This window comes from Lissotriton helveticus, chromosome 6 (genome assembly GCF_964261635.1).
Source record: "Lissotriton helveticus chromosome 6, aLisHel1.1, whole genome shotgun sequence".
NCBI lineage: Eukaryota > Metazoa > Chordata > Amphibia > Caudata > Salamandridae > Lissotriton > Lissotriton helveticus.
This window is the reverse complement of record NC_136067.1, coordinates 27,686,188-27,708,940: the sequence shown is the minus strand read 5'-3', so window position 1 is coordinate 27,708,940 and position 22,753 is coordinate 27,686,188.

Sequence of the window (22,753 nt, the reverse complement as noted above, 5' to 3'; positions counted from 1 at the left end):
TTAAGGTGCCGAGATTGACGTAAGGATGGACATAGATACGTCAATAAGGATGTCATACGACTTGCTCGTTGGCACATTCTTTTACTAAAGTTCTCGGTGAAATCAAAACAATGGCCGCAGGGTTTTGCCCAGGTTGTCATAGGTTTGATTTGTTATGAGAACTCCGTATGCCTTATCAGGGGCTGGAGGAATATCGCTTGTCTAATTAGATCGCAAGTGTTATGACCTAATCAGATAACACGTTCCTGTGCCGTAGTGTGACTGCGTCAGATAACGGTATCTGCATCATGGGGGGTTTCTGCCTCATGGGCTGACTGCTAGTTAACTTGTTGGTTTGTTTAACTAGAATAGGGTCAGGAATAGGGGGATCGATTCAGAACCTATAGGAATACATGACAGATCCTTCATGGTATGGTGAATGTCGAAAGGAACCCCTTTTTGATTGTGTTTGAAGGGCTTCCATTACTTTTTTTGTTTAATTGTTTTTTGTTTTTTTTAGGGGAGTATCTACCTGTGGCAAAAAAGATGGTATCCTTCAAATGGAAGTGCTGGTAAATTCTGTTGAACGTCTGGTTTAAAACCGAACCCCTCAACCAGGTTTCTTAATATATGGCTGTTATTTATACCTCTAGGAGCTGTGTCAGCAGCATCAAGGGCACATCTTATGTTTGTATTGGGGATCATTTTTCCTTCTGATGCAATTTGGTATGCCATTTTCTTCTCTAAGGTATAGTAGAATTTCTTCCATTTAGTCCTAGGGTGCCCTATTATATCTGGATAAAAGGCCAATAGAGTTGGCAATTCTCCAATGATTAGATGATTGTGCTGCTAGCCTCTTTCCCACTGCATCTATATGTTTGCTCTTTTTGTCTGGTGGAGGAGCTTAACCAGTTGCTTGGCAATTTTATCATTTAAGAGCTGTAGCCACTACCGGTGTTAGTTGACTCTTTATGTATGTAGGGTCTGCAGGGGAATGTTTATACTTTTTATCAACTCTAGGAGTTCGAATTCTAAATTTAACTGAATCATTAAAAATATGGGTAGTATGTCCGAATAAACCTTTAAGTATGGGAAGATACTTTATGGAGCGTTGTGTTTTTTTATCAGGAACAGGAATATCTACTATCTCTTGAAAAAAGTTGACTTTTTGCTGGTTTTACATGTTCCCGAGGGGACCTGGTGAAGATTTTTTCCTGTATCAGGGTGAAGCAATATAGAGTTTTTGCCAAGAATCTAGTTGCTGAGTTAATACCTCGAGTACTGGATGAATGTGCAACTGCTTGTTTTTCATCTCTGATCCTAGTTTATCTCTAGCAACCTTTGTTGCTGAGTTTTACGGATTCCAAAGCCATCTTTTTTTATGCAAAGTCTGGTCGTTTTTCAGGTCCAAAAATGTTGGTTCTGAAAATGTGCAAGTGTCTGCTTTTGATTGTCGTGGTGCAGAAAGTAGAGTCTATTCCAATGTGGATAGTTTTGGATCGAAGACTTTTGCCTTGGGCTTTTGTTTTAGAGCCGAGCCTAGGCCAGACATTCCAGAATCAGCCAATTGATATCCACCATGTCCTGAAGACAGTGGCATCCCAACAGCAGACCTTTGGAGTGTTTGTTTGGGTGGAGGCATACGGGGCAGTTTTTTCACGGTTTGTTTCCCTGATCTGATGGTATCTTGTTCTGCCTCTCGAGTCAGAGCATTGTTACGGAGAGTACCCTCCTCTGCAGCCAACGGATGTGCCTCCATTTCTTTTTCCTGTTCCACCAAACCAAAAATGTCCAGTGTGTCTTCGATGCAGCATCAAGACATTTAAAGTCATCTGAGTTTACGATCCCCTAAAGTCTTCTTTGATTGGAACCACTTGTAGCTGTGTAAAAAGTCTTCTTGATGACAAGGAGATTAACAGTAATTACACAAATTGTGTAAATCTGTGTGTGGGAATTTTGTGTAACACAAAGGACAACATTTGAAAGGTGTCCTGTTGGAAATGGGATCCCCGGCTGGCCAGGGCTTTCGCCAAAGTCAGTCAGAGACCACCACCCCCAAGTCAGGGCAAGGGAGTTACACGCCAAGATAACCCCTACTCACCCTCTAGGTAACGTGGCGCGAGCAGCAAGGCTAAACTTGGAGGCGATGTAAGTTAAGTATTTGCGCACGCACCCCAGCAACAACAACCAAAGGCCCACCACAAAGGAAACTCCACACAAGGTTATATAAAAATAGCCTTTGTATTACACCAAAACACATTAGATAAAACACACACTTTACAATGTGCCAGAGGCACGGGCAGAATTTACAAGGGGATATTTACAAGACAGGGCCACCTGGACCACTGTCAGGAATCAGAAGTAACCCTTTCAGAAATAATACTTTTGCATGTAAAATCACTGTAGCACAAAATAGCACACAACCAGTAACTACTGGTAACAGGACCTCACTAGCACCACCTGTACTAGGGAGAAAACAACCACCTACACATCACAATACCTGTGGGGGTGGAAGCACATAACACATGATGCAATGCATAACATTCATTCAGAGGTGTAAGGGAGGAAAACACATGATGCATCACAATACATTCAGAGGTGTAAGCAAAATGAACAATTGCGCCAAACTCACAAGTCACCACCTGTGACTGTCCATGTGTCCCAATGTCAGGGTCCTAAACGTGGCAGCTGCCCACGAAGTGCTGGGCAGCTGGAGATGAGGATGGGGCCAACGCTGGAGCCTCGCAGGCTCTGCAGAACTAAATTGTCCCCCTGAGCCTCTCAGGGCTCTAGCACACGGGTGGGGCAAAAGGAAATGCCCCCTGGAGCCTCCTCTGGGCTCTAAGTAGATCAAAATGCAGCGCCTTTCTATGGGAGTCCCCTCTCTGGGGACTCAAAGTGACAATGCCTGCCAAGAGCCTCGCTGGGCTCTAACTCACTTGATGCCCCCGGGGCACCTCGTGGCTCCAACAAACAAAATGCGCCGTCTCTTAGAGCCTCTCCGGGCTCAACAACACAGGTAGGGCCCCCACGAGCCTTTCACTAGGGCTCTCGGTAATAGGGGCCGCCCCTCTGGGGCAGGAGGGTCCCTCACGGGGGACCCGCGAACACGTGGGGCGCCTTTGGTGGGAGTCCCCCCCTCTGGGGGACTCGAGATTCCGCAAGTGCCCCCTTGAACCCCTCGGGGCTCTGCACGAGTGCCGCCTGGAGCCTCACGGGCTCACAACCACTCGGGGCCTCGTACTGGAGGGGAGGGACGGGCACCGTCAATGTGCCCCGACTGCCCCCTCCCCTTTTGCAGACACTCACCGGGCTCGCGCTGTCTCCTCTGCCCGGCGGCTCTTCACGGGAGCTCCCGCTCCTCGGGGGCTCCCTTCCCACACTTCTCCTCTTCTTGGGCGGCGGGGCTCTCCTCTCCGCAACGGGGCCCGCCTGCACCTTTCCGCCGCCTCTCCTCGCTGCTGGGCTCTCCTCTCCTGGCGGCGAGGCGGGACTTCCAGTTGCTTCTCCCGGGGCCGCGCACGGATTGGCCGGCCGGCCCTTCACTTCCGGGTCACCGCGGGCAGCGCGGCGGCCCGATTCAGGCAGGCAGGCGGGGTGTAAACAGCCAATGCCGGGTGGGCACCGGCTCTTTTAAAAGGGCAAATAAATCGAGGTGGCACTCGATCTGAGGGCAGCAATGTCCCTGGCAGGGTGGGCACCTGCCAGGGGACTTCAAAATCGGCAACACGGGGCAATCGCCGGGTGGGCACCGGCTGAAACAATAAAGCGCCCCGAGGCGCTTGCAAGAAATAGGGCGCGCTCTCAGCGCTAGGGGGCAAATCTAGCACCGCAAATCAAGGGAAGCGCTCCCAGGCGCTCAGAGGGAAATCCACAGCGCTCCTAGCACTAGCAATAATCCCAGCGCTTCCAGGTGCCCTCAGCAGGGCAGGATCACAAGGAAAGTTCCTTGTGGAATGTAGGGGGGGCAAGGCTGGGCCCAGAGCCAGCTCACTGGGTCTCCAGGCAGGGAGACACCCCAAGTGGCGGTCCTCTGGCCCAGCAGCAGCAACAGCCCCCTCAGGATCCTGGAAGAGAACAACATCTGTGGGGACACAGCCCCATTTTTATACACCATTTCCCTTTGTCTGAAGGTGCAGGGTGGGGGCGGAACCAGTCGCAGCTGGTTCTTGAGTACTCTGTTTACCTCAACCACCCTCTCTATTCACTGGCAGGGCTTGGGTCGTTAGACACACCACAGGGGGGCGGAGCCAGCATTGTGTTGGGAAAACCCAGCCCATCCAGGACACAGGTACACTCCTCCCACACATCACTCATGCTAATCTCCCACTCACCACCGGGCAGACCCATCCAGACTTCCTGGAGCCTGGCATGCCAGCCAGCTCCAGCCAATCACACGCCAGCACCCTCACAGCACACGTACAGCCATGTCTAGAAATGGCGCTTCCTTACTAGACACATACATGCTGCATACACCATCTCGCAGCATTCACTCTCACGAGTTCACACATACCAGACTCAAGCCTGTACACCCCACGCATCAGGAACTACCAGGGACACATACATTCCCCATGCATTCCTATGGGCGGGCAGGCCTAGCTCAGCACATGCACTCAGAGTGCGCACGCACTTTCCACTGGGACACAGTGAAAGTGCGCAGAATCCCAAAAATCACCATTGCCAGGTCACCATTTCACGCAAAAAGTCTAGGGGTGAACCTGCCCTAAGGGCCAAAGTCCAACACAACCCCCTTCCAGCCAAAACGCAGGGTAGACCAATCACCACCGTGATGGACTTCCCTGCTTGGGGCGATAGAACACGGACGCGGGCCCACAACTGCAGGGACACCCTCCTGTTCTACGCCACGGTGAACCCATGGGATTCCTTCTAAACACACTGTCTGGACCAACTGGGCTACCCCACTGGTACTCCCGAGCTGTCCGCGGCCAGGACCAGGCCCTGGGCCACCCAGGTGCCACTGGTCCTTGCCAATTCGCAGAGCGGGGGGTAGTAACCCCTGGCACATAGCGGCCATTTTCCACTCTTCCTGTCTGCAAGACAGGACTAGACTGCCACTGGTTCTCCAGCCTAGGGTCTACACCCTCAGGCGGAGCAGGAGTCTCAGGGAAGGCTCTCCTCCCCCTACCTCTTCTTCTAGGGTTCCTCCTCCCTCTGCGAGGGGTACCCTTACAACGCCATTCCAACCCAGGGTTTAACCCCTCAGGTTGCACCGGGGTCAGAGGTGGGCTCTCCCACCCTCTGCACCCCCTTCCAGAGGTCTGCCCTCTCCCACCTGGAGAAGTTCCTTTGGAAGAAGAACCGGTCAGGACACTGGTTACAGTCGTCCTACCCTTCAGGTCAGGCTGATCCTGAACCTGGCCTTCCAACCTCTGGTCTAAAACCTTCGGTGGAACAATTGCCTGGCACTCCAGGACTTCTGGGGACTTACACTCCATCCCCCTGAGGCTAACAAATGAGACATATGTTGTGTGACTGTCTCTCTGGCACAGATCTCCCGTCCCCTGTCCACCTGACAGTGCGTGACGATCCCCCAGACCAGAAGTGGCGCCACCCGGGTCCCCCCAAGAAGATCTAGCCCAACTGGCTAGTCCCTGGTCCACTGGGGCATCCACTGGGAAACTCATCCCCCAATCACTCCTCACGCTGGACGCCTGTACCCTCCCTACCGGAGCGGTACTGCCAGCCTCTAGAACCACAGGAGCTCTGGTTACAGACGCTCCAGGTCCTCTACTCATTAGGAGATCTTCCTCAAGTGGACTAACAGGACAGCCTAGTCCCCAACCTGGTGTTCCCTACAGAAACCATCCAAGTCCTGAGGCAGGGCTTCGGGCGTCTGGGGAGCCTTGGTCTCCCCCTCACTCCTGCTCCACTGAGCCAGGCAGTGAGCCCCTACACCCGCCTCGCTATCCTGGGACCTAGCTGGGCTACACTGAGCCTCTTCCACCACGCTGGGCTGGAAGATACCTGAACCACTACTTTTGGAGTCACTCACCAATGACTCTAGAGAACCTCTAGCACTCTCCCAGCGCTCTGCTTCCTCAGCAAGCGCCCAAGGACTAAAGTATTCAGACTTCAACAGGTGCTGGCGCAACTCTGGACAACAAACACTGAGCAACTACTCTTTGAGAAACATAGTCACCACTCCGTCCTCCTCATCGTCCTGGTTAGCCGCCAGCCACTCCCACATTGCCTCCCAACAGTCGTCCACAAAATACTTCCACTGCTGGTGAGGTGGTTTCCTAAGGTTACTGAACTTCAATCTGTTCTCCTCCTCTTGGGAACTAGGTACCATGCTCTGGGTACTGGGAATTCCTACGCTGAAATCTAGATAGCTGCCACCACTGGACTCAGCCCTCCCTGGGGAATCCAGAAAATTAAAACTGCGCGCAGGGGATAGTCTATCCTCCAGAGCTACTTTGCCTCTGGTGGAGGCCCTCTCAGCCTCCTCTATCCTTTCCTGCGCTAAGACCCTCTCGGTCTCTAGCTGTTGCTTCCTAAGCTCCAGCTGCGCCATAGCCTGGGCATGCTCCAACCTGAGCTTTTCTAAAGCCAGCTGGTGCTCCCTTTCTCTCCTCCTATCTTCCAGCTCCTCTGGGGACAGGGAAAGGGATGAGGCGCTGCCTCCTACGCTGGACCCAGCAAGGGACTCCCTATATATGGGGTCCTCACTCTCTACTGGCATCCAGGTGCTGTCATCTTCTTCCTCCTCTTCTGAATCTTCAGGGCTCCCCACAGACCCACCACCCTCCTGGTGTGAAGCCCGGGCCCTTTCCTCACTGCGCTCAAGATCCCATTGATCCTCTTGCCATTTGACCATGCATCTCCTAAGTGCATACCAGCCTGACTGATCCGCCCCTATGCCTCTCTCTTCACAGAACTTTCTCAACTCCCACACACCGTATGTGGCTAGATCATTGAAATCAAAAACCAGCTCCATTCTGGCAGACGTTCTAGAGAAGAGATCACACAGGGAACCTAGGGGTCTGAGCTAACACAGGAGTACACAATTCACAAAGGTATCAGCAAGCTCTCTACCCCAGAGAACTCACACTCACTTGCCTAGTGCCACACACCATTCATCCACACACAACCCTCCCCTCGGACTGGTAAGGCAGTTTCTACCACCCCTGATTCCTCAACCTGACCACAAGTGACACAGGTACCGACTCTGGGCGCAGGGCAGGGGACAAATGTACTGACACAATTGCACAATGATACCTTCAGGAGAAGAAAATATGAAACTTCCAAAAAAAACAATCCCCTAAAATGTGGTCATCTAAAATGCAGAGTTTTGTGGTGCAGCCAGCTGCTACTAAGGTACAAGGCAAACACAAATCCTTATCCTCACCGCTTGCCGCCAATGTTGGAAATGGGATCCCCGGCTGGCCAGGGCTTTCGCCAAAGTCAGTCAGAGACCACCACCCCCAAGTCAGGGCAAGGGAGTTACACGCCAAGATAACCCCTACTCACCCTCTAGGTAACGTGGCGCGAGCAGCAAGGCTAAACTTGGAGGCGATGTAAGTTAAGTATTTGCGCACGCACCACAGCAACAACAACCAAAGGCCCACCACAAAGGAAACTCCACACAAGGTTATATAAAAATAGCCTTTGTATTACACCAAAACACATTAGATAAAACACACACTTTACAATGTGCCAGAGGCACGGGCAGAATTTACAAGGGGATATTTACAAGACAGGGCCACCTGGACCACTGTCAGGAATCAGAAGTAACCCTTTCAGAAATAATACTTTTGCATGTAAAATCACTGTAGCACAAAATAGCACACAACCAGTAACTACTGGTAACAGGACCTCACTAGCACCACCTGTACTAGGGAGAAAACAACCACCTACACATCACAATACCTGTGGGGGTGGAAGCACATAACACATGATGCAATGCATAACATTCATTCAGAGGTGTAAGGGAGGAAAACACATGATGCATCACAATACATTCAGAGGTGTAAGCAAAATGAACAATTGCGCCAAACTCACAAGTCACCACCTGTGACTGTCCATGTGTCCCAATGTCAGGGTCCTAAACGTGGCAGCTGCCCACGAAGTGCTGGGCAGCTGGAGATGAGGATGGGGCCAACGCTGGAGCCTCGCAGGCTCTGCAGAACTAAATTGTCTCCCTGAGCCTCTCAGGGCTCTAGCACACGGGTGGGGCAAAAGGAAATGCCCCCTGGAGCCTCCTCTGGGCTCTAAGTAGATCAAAATGCAGCGCCTTTCTATGGGAGTCCCCTCTCTGGGGACTCAAAGTGACAATGCCTGCCAAGAGCCTCGCTGGGCTCTAACTCACTTGATGCCCCCGGGGCACCTCGTGGCTCCAACAAACAAAATGCGCCGTCTCTTAGAGCCTCTCCGGGCTCAACAACACAGGTAAGGCCCCCATGAGCCTTTCACTAGGGCTCTCGGTAATAGGGGCCGCCCCTCTGGGGCAGGAGGGTCCCTCACGGGGGACCCGCGAACACGTGGGGCGCCTTTGGTGGGAGTCCCCCCCTCTGGGGGACTCGAGATTCCGCAAGTGCCCCCTTGAACCCCTCGGGGCTCTGCACGAGTGCCGTCTGGAGCCTCACGGGCTCACAACCACTCAGGGCCTCGTACTGGAGGGGAGGGGCGGGCACCGTCAATGTGCCCCGACTGCCCCCTCCCCTTTTGCAGACACTCACCGGGCTCGCGCTGTCTCCTCCGCCCGGCGGCTCTTCACGGGAGCTCCCGCTCCTCGGGGGCTCCCTTCCCACACTTCTCCTCTTCTTGGGCGGCGGGGCTCTCCTCTCCGCAACGGGGCCCGCCTGCACCTTTCCGCCGCCTCTCCTCGCTGCTGGGCTCTCCTCTCCCGGCGGCGAGGCGGGACTTCCGGTTGCTTCTCCCGGGGCCGCGCACGGATTGGCCGGCCGGCCCTTCACTTCCGGGTCACCGCGGGCAGCGCGGCGGCCCGATTCAGGCAGGCAGGCGGGGTGTAAACAGCCAATGCCGGGTGGGCACTGGCTCTTTTAAAAGGGCAAATAAATCGAGGTGGCACTCGATCTGAGGGCAGCAATGTCCCTGGCAGGGTGGGCACCTGCCAGGGGACTTCAAAATCGGCAACACGGGGCAATCGCCGGGTGGGCACCGGCTGAAACAATAAAGCGCCCGAGGCGCTTGCAGGAAATAGGGCGCGCTCTCAGCGCTAGGGGGCAAATCTAGTACCGCAAATCAAGGGAAGCGCTCCCAGGCGCTCGGAGGGAAATCCACAGCGCTCCTAGCACTAGCAATAATCCCAGCGCTTCCAGGTGCCCTCAGCAGGGCAGGATCACAAGGAAAGTTCCTTGTGGAATGTAGGGGGGGCAAGGCTGGGCCCAGAGCCAGCTCACTGGGTCTCCAGGCAGGGAGACACCCCAAGTGGCGGTCCTCTGGCCCAGCAGCAGCAACAGCCCCCTCAGGATCCTGGAAGAGAACAACATCTGTGGGGACACAGCCCCATTTTCATACACCATTTCCCTTTGTCTGAAGGTGCAGGGTGGGGGCGGAACCAGTCGCAGCTGGTTCTTGAGTACTCTGTTTACCTCAACCACCCTCTCTATTCACTGGCAGGGCTTGGGTCGTTAGACACACCACAGGGGGGCGGAGCCAGCATTGTGTGGGGAAAACCCAGCCCATCCAGGACACAGGTACACTCCTCCCACACATCACTCATGCTAATCTCCCACTCACCACCGGGCAGACCCATCCAGACTTCCTGGAGCCTGGCATGCCAGCCAGCTCCAGCCAATCACACGCCAGCACCCTCACAGCACACATACAGCCATGTCTAGAAATGGCGCTTCCCTACTAGACACATACATGCTGCATACACCATCTCGCAGCATTCACTCTCACGAGTTCACACATACCAGACTCAAGCCTGTACACCCCACGCATCAGGAACTACCAGGGACACATACATTCCCCATGCATTCCTATGGGCGGGCAGGCCTAGCTCAGCACATGCACTCAGAGTGCGCACGCACTTTCCACTGGGACACAGTAAAAGTGCGCAGAATCCCAAAAATCACCATTGCCAGGTCACCATTTCACGCAAAAAGTCTAGGGGTGAACCTGCCCTAAGGGCCAAAGTCCAACATGTCCGTTCTACCACCTTTTGGTAATTTTGTTAGAAAAACATATAAGAGAATTTTCGCCCAGAAGGGCGCGATCAAATCGAGTCCCCCTGGACAAATTCAATGTTAATTTAATATGTCTTAAACCAGTGATGAATCTCAATCAAAAACAATACTAACGGTATTTGAAACAATCCTAATGGCAGTGTGTGTAGAGCACCTTCTGCCACAGAATCTGGTTGGGAAAAGAACACATGCAACTCAATGGATTGATTGGTGTGGAAGGCAGAAACAACTTTAGGTAGAAATGTATGGTTAGTGCAAAGAACCACTTTGTTTTGGTGTACTTGTAAAAATGGTTAATGTCCGAAGCTCACTCATTCTCCTCAGTGATGTAATGAAATGAGGAAAGCAATTTCCAAGTGAGAAATTGCATTTCGCAATTATGCAATGGCTCGAAGTGTGAACCCATTAGTCTGGTAAGGACAACATTAAGATTCCAGGCTGGGGCCAGTGGAAGTCTGGGAGGAATAACTCTTTTGAGCCCTTCCATGAAAGCTTTAATAAAAGGCACTCTGAAAAGAAACAGTTGTTGTCTATTTTGAAGAAAAGCAGCTATTGCAGCAAAATGAAAGCGTTTAGATGTGTACGCTAAATATGAGCGTTGTAAATGTAGTAAATAGCAAATGATATCTTGAACGGAAGTATCAAGCGGGTTGATATGGTTATTACAAAAACAATGAACCACTTCCATTTTGCTGCATAGCATGCTCTTGCAGTAGGTCTTCTGGCTAGATTGCAAGGTTGAGAGGCTTGGGGTCTGGATGTCTTACCTCTCCATGGCTCTGAGTGAGGAGAATGGATGGGAGATGTAGTTTTTGATGAGAAGCTACTCAGAGATCCAACAGGGTAGTAAACCAGGGCATACGGGCCCAAGTGGGAGCTACCAGGATAAGTTTGAGGGATGTTTGCTTGACCTTCAGAACCACTAGTGGATTGAGTGGGAGAGGTGGAAAAGCGTAAGCAATTATCCTTAACCAGTTCATCCATAGAGCATTGCCTTTGGATAACAGGTGTGGATACCTTTGAGGCAAAGTTTGGGTATTTTGCTTTCTCATGTGTGGCAGACATATCTATATCTGGGAAACCACACATCTGAAAGAATGAGAGGAGAACTTGAGGGTGAAGTTCCCACACGTGGATCTGTTATCTATGAGTCTATCGGACATTGAGCGTTATGGTCCGATAGACTCATATAGGTTATATGACCTCATGTCTTTTATATTTCATTTTTTTAATTACAGTATTATTGCCAGGGTATAAAAGCATTAAGATAACAACAGACTCAACTTCAGTATTTACAGCAAGGATTAAAAGTCGAATATACTCGAGGAGGTGAGCTTTTCATATGTGAATATAAGAAATACTAATTGACCAAATGTCACCTGCAGGATAGATTTGGGATATTTGATAACAGTACTGTCCGAAAGGGGTCACTAGGATCCAAGTTTCAAGTTTGTAGGATTTCTTTACTTTGTATAATAGAAATATTTTCCATTCAGACAAATGTTGGAGTATCCCAATTAGGACTTAAATGGTATGAATCCGATTTAGAATTGTCAGGTTTCTCCTTTCCTTTGGAATGTTAATTCACTAAAGATACGGGTTGCTGTACTGATGTATATTTCAATTTTAGAATGTTCAATAGGTAGACTGGGTATGTGATTGGTGCTTTGTTAAAATAAAGTAGACTGGTTGTATTTATTTCTGTACTATCTATTCTGTTCTTTTTATAATTTTTATGATATATTGTTTTCCTTATTTTCAGCCCTGATGATGTCCCAAATGGGGACGAAACGCGTTGGCTGTTTATTGTGTTGTATCTGTAATAATCTTGGTTGGAATCTGACTGACATCATTCAGAATAAAGAAAATTAATTGAACATGTGCAGCTTGGAGGACTTTTCTTTGGAGTTAATATCTCTGAATATAAGTTGTGAAATTGTATAATGAGAGGAGAACTTGAGGGTGAAGTTCCCACACGTGTATATTTTTCTTTGTCTTATATTTAACGCTCCTTCTGTATATTGTTTTTTACACTAAAAGTAGTATACTTACTCCAAAGTTTAAGTTACTTTTGTGAATCACGGCCACACTATACTGGTCTGAGACAGGTCAGAAAACCTCAGTCACATCTATCAAGTTCATCAAGTTCAATCTTTGCAGCAGTTTATGGGCAGATTTGTCATATGGGGTGGTAGGGATTAGTAATAGAAAAACATTACTATGACCTAACAACTGAGCCATTACCACAGTGTTGCAATCACTGAATTGGTTACTGATACAAAGAAGATTGGCTACATTTGAAGGCTGAGATGTATGGAACCTTGTGTACAAATGTGTTTTGCAGGCGCAACGTCTGCAAGTCACAAAAACACAGAGGTTATGAGTGCAACATAACATTAAAGCCCTTTTATGGATCAGAAAATGATTAGGCTTTATGCAAACTTTTACTACTCACAAATTAGAGGGAACGTGAAAGAAGTTTTCATCTTCTGTTTGATGTTTGTTATTGAATGTGTTATGGACTTTTATGCACCGTTGACATGGCAAACCATTAATAAGCCTGTTGCCCTGGGTTGGGGGTGGTTACTGGTAAGCAAGGGGAAGTTCTTCCCAGGTCCCTTTCAGGTCTATATACCTGCATTTGCTCCCAAGAACAATGAGTCGCAATTACGAGAATCCTATTTAATATTCATTAAGTAGGTTATTTTGCGAGCCCCTGCGAATGTACAATTTGCAATGCAGCATGATATTGTAAAGGTCACATCCAAATCCACATGCACTATCCCAATCTGCAACCCACGCATTAGGCCAGGCCATTAACTCTGCTGTTGTGGCTCATGCACCTATGTATGTTTTATTACTTTATGGTTATACTGTGATCTATGGGAACTATCTTTAGTGTGCATTTAGGGTATGATACTGAAATCTTACTATCTGAACGAATTACAGGTCTACATTTTCTTCCTTGTTTTGAACATCAACTAAAGTCCTATGCATGTGCTTACTATGGACATTGTTTATGAAGGTATATATGCTATGGATGCAATGCATTAAGAAGGAGGCACAATATACTTAAAGTGCGTCCACAGCAGGGCAGGGCACAAGCCTAGTTGAACGATGTATTGCACTGGCATCAGAAGACTCCACCATATGCAGTATATTTTTGGATCATCGTTTGTGAATGATTATTAACCGTTATTGTTCTCTATGTCTGGTTTTCTTAGTTGAGTCAAGGATTTACAGGATGGGTGCAGCAAACTTTCCAGAGCACCCAAGAAGCATCCGCATCCCAGAGTCCTTGTGCTGCTGATGAGAAGGTCACAGACCCTATTCCAGAGGACTCTCCTGTCTGCTCATATAATGAATGGGACCCATTAGAGGAAGTCATTGTGGGAAGAGCTGAAAATGCTTGTGTGCCTCCTTTCTCACTGGAAGTTAAGGTAACAATCTGAACCAATGGATGTAAATAGGTTTGCCTTTATCAGTGAGTTGTTTATCCTTCAGCAGATATGATAAGCGTATGAAGTAAAGTTAGGGCATCATGTCGAGATAAACAGTGACTGTACCTCTGTAAGAAAATGTCACATCCCCTTAACTCTACGCTCTCCACCATGTTACAAGGTTGTGAGAAGTCATGTGGTCCTCAGCCATCCTGATGGTGGAGCGTGCTGCCTGCCGGAAATACCGTCAGCCAAACTGCCTGGCGAGAGCTGGCAGGTATGTCAGCAGTTTTGGCGATACCGTCCCTGAAGGCAGTGTTTGTCAGGTCATCTCAAATATTCATCGAGTGGGGCTTCAAATAAGCGACATCCATCGAAGCTAAAAAGCTTTCTTATTTTCACTCTGGCGGTGACTGCACTTGTTGCGGTGAGTCTCCCTACCTGGATGTATAAAATGGCTCTCCAAATCCTTCACTGCTGGGCCACACTGTAAAGCGTCTGACATTGAGTGACCCACTCAATGTCAGGCCCTGTTCAGTGCAGCACAGTAGTGCCGGATGGTGTAACTACAATGTATTAGTCTCCTTAATCCTATCGGGTGACGTAACATCTTTTTAGATGCGATTTGGCAGTTTCATTTTCTCAATTTATGAACATTAATCCTTAATTTAAGGTGTAAAATAATGTATCATCCATAGACATTGTTTATCTGTAGTAGGCACACATTGGCATCATCATACAACGTTGTGCCTTTCATTGGAATTTTAGATATTGCTCCTAAGAGGGACAATCTTTGTTGTCCTGAAGAAGTTGGTGCTATATTTCATTTCCACTGAAACTCGTCGACGCAATTACTGTACTAAATTTGTGGAAAAGACTCACATTAGATAAGGAGTTGGTTTCCACTATGTGCATTTTCATCGATTCCCACAAATTAGTCCAAAGCAATGACAAATGTTATTATATGTTTTCTCTTTTTCAATTATTGTGTCCATGTTTGTAGGATTGTCTGATTTCTAAGTTGTCATGAATTGTTTTTTGAGTTTATTGTATTCTATTTTTTGATACATTTATTGAATATATATATTTTTTTAATATTGAATTGTTCATGCAACCTCTTACTCAGTTAAGGTTGGGAATAGGAATGTCCTAGCTACTGTAACGGAACGTTTCAATTCTATTTAGGACTCAGATTATGCCTTCTTTCTTCACTTTATTTCGAATAGCAGCTCGCTTTAACAGTTATAAAAACTATATTTCCCATGAACCCTTGGTAAAAAGTAGTTTAGGAAAAACATGGTAACAACATATCAGGACATTATACCACTGTCCAATCATGTTGTCATGGACCCAACATAGTCCTTTCTCACTGGCCCTTCACCCTCTTTCGTTGTGCGAAGTCAGCCGTCGCATCACCTTCATGCATCCTGTCTGTCTGCATCAGAACCTGCAAAGATAGAGAACATATTACCATCTGAACACAAATTACAAAACCTGCAACAGCTAGCAGTGAAAGTAGTGAGTGCGCAATAGAGCAAACTTGTCCCACCAAGCCCCTTATAGAAAAGCAAGATTACTTACTTAAATATGGAGAGGGATGTCCTTCTTGGAAACCCTAGAGTGGTATAATCCTTGCCTTTAAGTCCATAATAGAATTGAAACTTTCTGTTAAGGTACCTAGGACTAGAGGTGAAGAATATGCTAGTTAACAGCTTGCTCATACAAGGTAAGCCATGCCCAGCACTGGCTTTAAATAGAACTTTTTTAATTTGGAGTCCAAAGACCAATCTGCCGCGTTGAGAATATCCTCCAAACAAGCACCCAAGCCAAATGCCATTGTCCCCCGGTGTCAAATGTGCCCCAAAGTACCAAAGGCTAATGCCTGCCTCCTGCATCACCCTTCTGACCCACCTAGCAATGGCAGGAGATGATAAAACCTTAAAAGTCTTATGGAGTGCAATGAGTAGCTGCCTTTTTCTTGGGAGACAAAACACCTCGTCATTTCTTCATAAACCTTGAGGCATCTGACAAAACACAGTTTTGGAGAGTCTGAAAGTACTGTGAAGGAAATAGCCCTAGTGTGACACTTCATTCTTCAATTGAAAGTGAACTTCACTCCATCAGGTGTAAACATTCCGTTTGTGATGTGTAGAGCTTTGACATCGGAGACTTGCCAGCATATGAGACAAAGGCGCGTAGCCAGCTTAACCAATAACTCTTTCCTTGAGAGAAAACGGTTCGGCTACCAGGACAGAAACAAGTTAAGCACTTGTGTAATGTCCCAAAATGTGGAGTAACAAGGCTTTGGAGGTAAAGAAAGCCAAATACCACATAATAACCTGCAAACCATTGGGTGTTCACCCACAATTGTGCCGTTAATTGGCATACGGCCAGAAGAGATGGCTGACAGAAATAGTTTATCGACCTGTAAGCTATCCCATTGGAAGCTAGTTGTGCCAGGAAATTCATACCATGCACTACATCTGTGACCCGGGGAGTAAGACACCACCGCATACACCAATGGAACCATCTGCCCCAAACAGATCTGTACGTCTTGACAGTACTGTCTGCCCAAGCCTTGGAAATTAAGATTTCAGCCTCCAGCGAAATGCCTTGGACCTCCCAATATCCTCTGAAATCCACCACGCCATGAGCCACAGTGATTTTGCTTGAACCAGAGGGTGTGGAGCCCTGTTAGGACTTAAGAGGATAGTCAGAAACTAGGGGAATAGGATTGGAGAATCCCAGGAAAGTTCCAAAAGAATTGGAGACCAGATTTGCGACCTCCAAGGCGGGGTGATCATGACTAAATCCGCCCACTGTTATCGACCCTGTGCTGTTCAACTGATTGCTGCGTAGGGAGGAAAGGCGTACCCCTTCTCTGAGCTCCAGTCCTGGAGGGAGGTATCCGTGGCCACTGCCGGAGGGTCTGCCTCTAGCTGAAGAAGCGGGGAAGTTGATAGTCCAGTGTCAAGGGAAACAAGTCCACAGAGGAAGGACCTCAGCGGTCACCAACATCACAAAGATGTTTGGGTCGAGCTTCCAGAGGCTAAAATCTCTGAAATTGCGGGACTGAAAGTCCGCCTCCTGGGTCTCTCATCCTGGCAAGTATTCCACTGTGACCAAAACTTGGATGTCCATGCAGTACTGCCAGAAACTCGCAGCTAAGTCTAAAGGAGCTCTGGATCTGGTGCCTCCCAAGTGATTTATATATTGGACTGCCGAAATGTTGACCATCTTGAGAGGGACGCATGACGGAACCGAGTCTCTCATTCAACAACAGACGGCAAAGTAGCCTGCCAGAAGTTCCAAACAATTGATATGCAACTTCTGTTCTTCAGGAGACCACAATCCTCCCTTAGAGAGGTTGCTGCACCTGGCTCCCCAGCCTGACCTACTGGTCAGATCCAGTGCCAAAATGAAAATTGCACAGCCGTTCCAGGCCTCCGTGTGGTACAACCACCAGTTGATCTCCTGCCGATCGGGGAAACCTTGTGTGAGTAGGGATACCCCTTGCAAAGGTAATATGCCTTGAGGCCCAATAGTGGAGCGGCCTTCGGACGATGGCCTAAATCAATGCAGATAGGAGGCCCACCGCCTGAGCAAATTGGCGGAGAGACACCTGTGTCTGGAAAGGGTGCGTCTTAGCTCGTGCCGGATCTTTGCCATTTTCCTGGAAGGAAGCGTTATAGAGGAAGAGGGGGAGTCTATTACGAACCCCAAAAAGGTCACAGACTGAGAGGGCTTTAAAAGTGACTTTGAGAACGAAGCCTAAACTCTGAAGAAGGCAAACCGCCATTTAGAGGTAGGATGACAGCTGGAGAGGGCTAATACCCATTAGTAGCAGGTCATCCAGATACACAATCATCCGTATGCCACGAGCTCTCAGGAACTCCACCACTGGCTTGAGGACCTTGGTGATCACCAAGAGGCTTAGGACAGGCCAAATGGAAGATCTGTAAACTCGTAAGTCTGGTGGCACCAGATGTACTGGAGAAACCGCTGATGAGGCAAAAAAATCAGGATCACTCTATAGGCATCTTTGAAGTCTAGACACACCATCCAATCCAGAGGATGTAAGACATCTCTGAGGTGGTGAATACTCTCCATTTTGAAATGGCAGTAAACCAGCCACTTGTTGAATTCGCTTAAATTTATATCCGACCTTAGGCCCCATCGGTCTTGTCGACCAAAAATATGTTGCTGATGAACCTCCTGGGGTGTGGTGAGGAAATGGAGATGGCACCCTTGTTGAGGAGGGATGAAACTTCCTTGTCTACCAGGTTGGCGTCTTTGAGGGAAAACTGAATGGGATGGAGTCTGGTCTGCTGGGTGGGGATCCCATGATGTTCTATGTGGAAGTCCTGCACTGTCTGAAGTACCCACGCATCTCGTGATGGGAAAATCCAAGACAGGAAAAAATTTGCCAGCAGCCCCCCTATTTTTAGTTGGGAAGAAGGGAGAACACTCACCTGGACTTGCGGAAGGCGCTACTCCTCAGAAACCTATGCCCTTGCCACAACGTCCTCTAGTGGGGTGGAAATTCCTGAATCAGGACTGATCCTGATACTGGCCTGTCTAGAGCAGTGCCCCCCTTTGGGAGTTCTGGTGTGACCGGCGACCAGTCAAGCGGTACCTACCACGACGGCCCCATGAAAAACATGAGGGAACACCCTTTTAATGGTTGTTTGGGCCTAGTCAAGTGACGTGAAAGTATTGACAAATTTTCCTAATTCTTTTACGAACGGCTCCCCAAAGAGACCCCCTGGTTCTATGGTGCCAGCATCTGAATCCTCCAGGTCCCCCAATTTTGGGGTGACTTTAATGAGGAAGGAGCAGCAGCGCTCGGTGGACAGGGAGTATTTAGTGTTGCCCAAAAAAGTTATGACTCTCTGGACCCACCCTGATGTGTCTGGAGAAATTATGGAGCTTGAATCCTTGTCCACATCAGCCATATCCGAGATTTTTGTCATGGGCCTAAGGCATCCAGGAGCCATAACCTGTCAATACCCTTCTTACGGTCCCTGATGAATTTATGCAAGAAAGTGGCCATGCGAGGGTCAATCTCAGGGGTAAGTGCCACCTTCCCCTCGAGGGAAGGGTAGGGACACTTCGCCCAGAGGCAATTACAGGCCTCCTCCTCCAGTGGCCTACGAATGCGACCCGCCACATAATTAGCAACCTTGTCAGCTGGGGCCCATTTGGAGTAATGTTGGTGTATGAAACTATCAGGGTCAAGCATGTCTGATGCATTCTGGGTAGTCTGGGAAGGGTGAGATGGAAGCCATGGCATGGATGGGCCTGGCTCCTCATCTGCATCCCCTGCAGCATTTATATGTTATTACCAGTGGTGGAGTAGGGGAATTTCCTGCTGGCAGCACAGGTTGACTGTGTAGGAAAGCCTGTTTAAGCCTGGCAAAGGCATCTAAACCACCCAAATCACACTACCATTTGGGTAGATCCAGGCTGGTTCCCCTTGCTGTGTCCATTCGGGATAGAAGTGGGGGGCTTGGTGGATTTGGGCTTTAGCCTCTCAAAGGCTTGATCAATCTGGGAGGAGAGTCTAGCCTCTAACAGAGTCATATCCTCTGCCACTGCGTGGTAGATTCAGGTGTCTACTGCCTCAGGAAAAGGGTCCTCCATGTCCTATAAGTCCTCTTGATACTCCATGTTGTAAAAAGTAAATTGGAGGGTCCGGCACAAATTAGGGGTGTCTGGGTAACAACAAGGTTAAAGGTAAGGTAGGCAGTTAAAAAAAATCTTGGATGGCCATGGCAGGAGCAGGAATGAGCCAGCCTCCACCTTTTTTAAATGATCTGGGCGAGCCTGACATACCATGGAAGAGGTGGGAAGGTATTTTCAAGTCTTACCTCATAGCGATAGGGGGAGGTAATTACAATAATGTGAGAAAACAACACATATTACTACATAACTTGGGGATTCATGGCAGGAAGGTCTTTGAAGACATAACAGGTAGACAGGTAGACGACGAACAGGAGGAGGTAGAAGGTACTAATGTCTATGAATACACTTTGAGGAAATTGGAGGAACATTTTAAAGTCAAGCTCAATGTGGTACTAGAAAGACACAAATTTTACAAAAGGGTGCAGAAGAAAGATGAGAAAGTCACTAATTATGTTGCTGTCCTGAGGGGTTTGTCTGCTACTTGCGAGTTTGGGGCGTTAACGGATTCGATGATAAGGGATCAGATTGTAAGATGTACAAATGATCCTAGAATACAAGAGGAACTTCTCACTAGAAATCCTGATCTGGAAGAGGCACTAAGTATAGCAAAGGGTTTAGAGCACACGGCGTTGTGTATGAAGGAAATGAGAATCCATGAGGTTGTTACCAGGGAAAGAAATGAGAGCAAAATAGTACATGATGGTGAAACAGTTGTAAGGTGGGCGAAAAAATGAAGCGCAATCCACGCAGTAATGTACAAGGGTTATTATGCTATAAGTGTGGCAGTCCTAATCACTTGGCAAATAATTGGAAGTGTCCAGCCAGGGATGTGTTGTGTAGGAAATGCAACAGGAGAGGCCATTTCTCAAACGTTTGCAAGAATATCAATCCCAAAGTACACATGGTTGAAAATGTAGAAATTGCAAAAGGGGGTGAGAAAACATTCATATTTCAAGTGGGGGATGATGATGCAAATGAAAGTAATGATTATCCCAAATGTGAGATTACTCTGGATGGAGAGAAATGTGAGGTCTATGCTGATTCATGCTCCCCTTATACTTTGATTGACAAGAGTTTATTTGATGGGAAATTTTCAAAGTACGGGGTGGAGTTAGAGAAAGCTGACATCAGTCCAGTTGGATACTACAAGGAACGTATTCCATTAGAGGGTATGGCAAGAATGAGAATCACATTTAAGGACAGGCACACAGTGGGGAAAGTGTATGTAACCACAAGGGGATCTAGCCTCCTTGGGTGGAAGCACCAGAAAGAGTTAGGGATAAAGCTGGATCCCAACAACAAGGAGCAAGTGCTGTTAGTGGAGCCACCTAATATTGCTGATAACTTGACCACTGAGTTTAAGGAGGTTTTCAACGAAAGACTTGGTGTTTTAAAGAACTATATGCACAAAATCACCCTCAAAGAAGGAGCTGTACCAGTGGTACATAAAACACGGTCCAAATCCTCTGCGCATGAAGGAGCCATTGAAGAGTGAGTTAGAAAAGCTTGTTCCTCAAGGGGTGATAAAGGAGATTGAAAGCTCAGCATGGTTGGCTCCGGTGGTCATCACGACCAAGGATGGAGGGAAGAACATTAGGCTATGTGTGGATTTTAGAGACCTTAACGCCAACATTCAAGTAGACAGATGTCCTCTTCCGAGAATTGGAGAGATGTTGAGCACCATTCAAGGGGCAAAATTCTTCAGTGTTTTGGACCTATCATCGGCCTATCATCAGATAGAGTTACATCCTGAGTCACAAAATCTGACAGCCTTTACGACCCCTTTTGGTAATTTCAAATTTCTGAGGATGCCTTTTGATTGACGTCCGCGGCTGCGGCCTTCCAACGAGTCATGCAGCACATCCTCAAAGACTGCACGAAGGCAATGTGTTTCCAGGATGATATCCTGATCTACGGATCAAATGAGATTGAACACAATGAAAACGTCAGGGGAGTGCTAGGAAGACTGAGAGAAGTTGGTTTCACCACCAGAGTGAGCAAATGCAAGTTGGGGGTGAGCTCAGTGGACTACTTGGGCCATACCATTTCTGAAGATGGCATCAAACCAAAGTGCGACCTAGTGAATGCTGTTAGAGATGCTCCCACGCCACAAAACAGAGAGGAGGTGGTGTCATTTTTAGGACTGGCGGAGTACATGGCGAAATTCATTAAAGATTTCGCCACTATGTCTTATCCATTAAGAGAGTTGGTAAAAAAAGACAGCATCTTCAACTGGGGAAAAGACCAAGAGATGGCGTTAAAAGAAATTAAAGAGGCAATCATACACGCTCCTTTCATAGGAAAATTTTATCCAGAAAGAGACATAATAATCTCGACAGATGCCAGCAACAGAGGAATAGGCGCTTCTTTAGCTCAGAGAGTGGAGAAGGATCTAAAGGTAGTGGCGTTTGCTTCCAGGACCCTTACCGCACCGGAAGCTAATTATTCAACAGTGGAAAAGGAGGCCTTAGCGGTATACTGGGCAATCAAACATTTCAAGTACTTTGTGTGGGGAGTCCAATTCGAGGTACATACAGATCACAAGCCTTTGGTGCCTTTGTTTACAAAAAAAAATATGGAAGAAATGACCCCGCGAATAGCAAAATGGGTATTGGGCCTACATGGTTTTAATTTCAAAGCGGTATACATTCCCGGACTACAGAACAAGGTTGCGGATTTCCTCTCAAGGGCTCCTATCCAGAGTGATGCAGAGGAGGAGAAAGTGGACGATACCATTCTGGAAATAGGTTTGGCAGCAGTGGCGAAGGAAGATTGGGAAACTCGTATGGAACAAGACGAAACCTTGAAGAGGGTGAAAAGATACATCATATCAGGATGGCCAAATAGATGTAAGGAACTGGATACCGAAATTCAACCCTACTGGAATGTAAGGGATGACTTGTCGGTGGAAGGGAAATTCATCTTGGAATCAGGAAAAATAGTCCCACCAGAGGGGTTGAGGAATCAGGTGATCATGCTGGCCCATGAAGGTCATTTGGGCAGAAGCTTATGCAAATCAAGGTTACGAGCAGACTACTGGTTCCCAGAGATGGATCGACAGATGGAGGAAAAAGTACGCAACTGTTATGCGTGCAGCCTGAGCGATAAGTCAAAAGTAACCAAACATTCTCCTATGATCCCGGTGGAAGTACCAATGGCACCCTGGCAAAAGCTGGGTTTTGACATTACGGGCCCCATTCATGGTAGAGGCTCACAAGACTTGTACCTGTTGGTGTTGATTGACTATTATTCTAATTGGATAACTCACAAGATGGTATTCAATATCAATACCAAGTCGTTGATTCACTTCTTAAAGGAAGTGTTCTCAAGAGAAGGTCTTCCTGCAACAATAATAATGGACAATGGCGTACAATTGATCTCGGAGGAGATGAAAGAGTTTCTAAGAGACTGCTCAATTTTCCATATCTGTACACCTCTATATTGTCCCAAGGCGAATGGAAAAGTAGAAAGGGC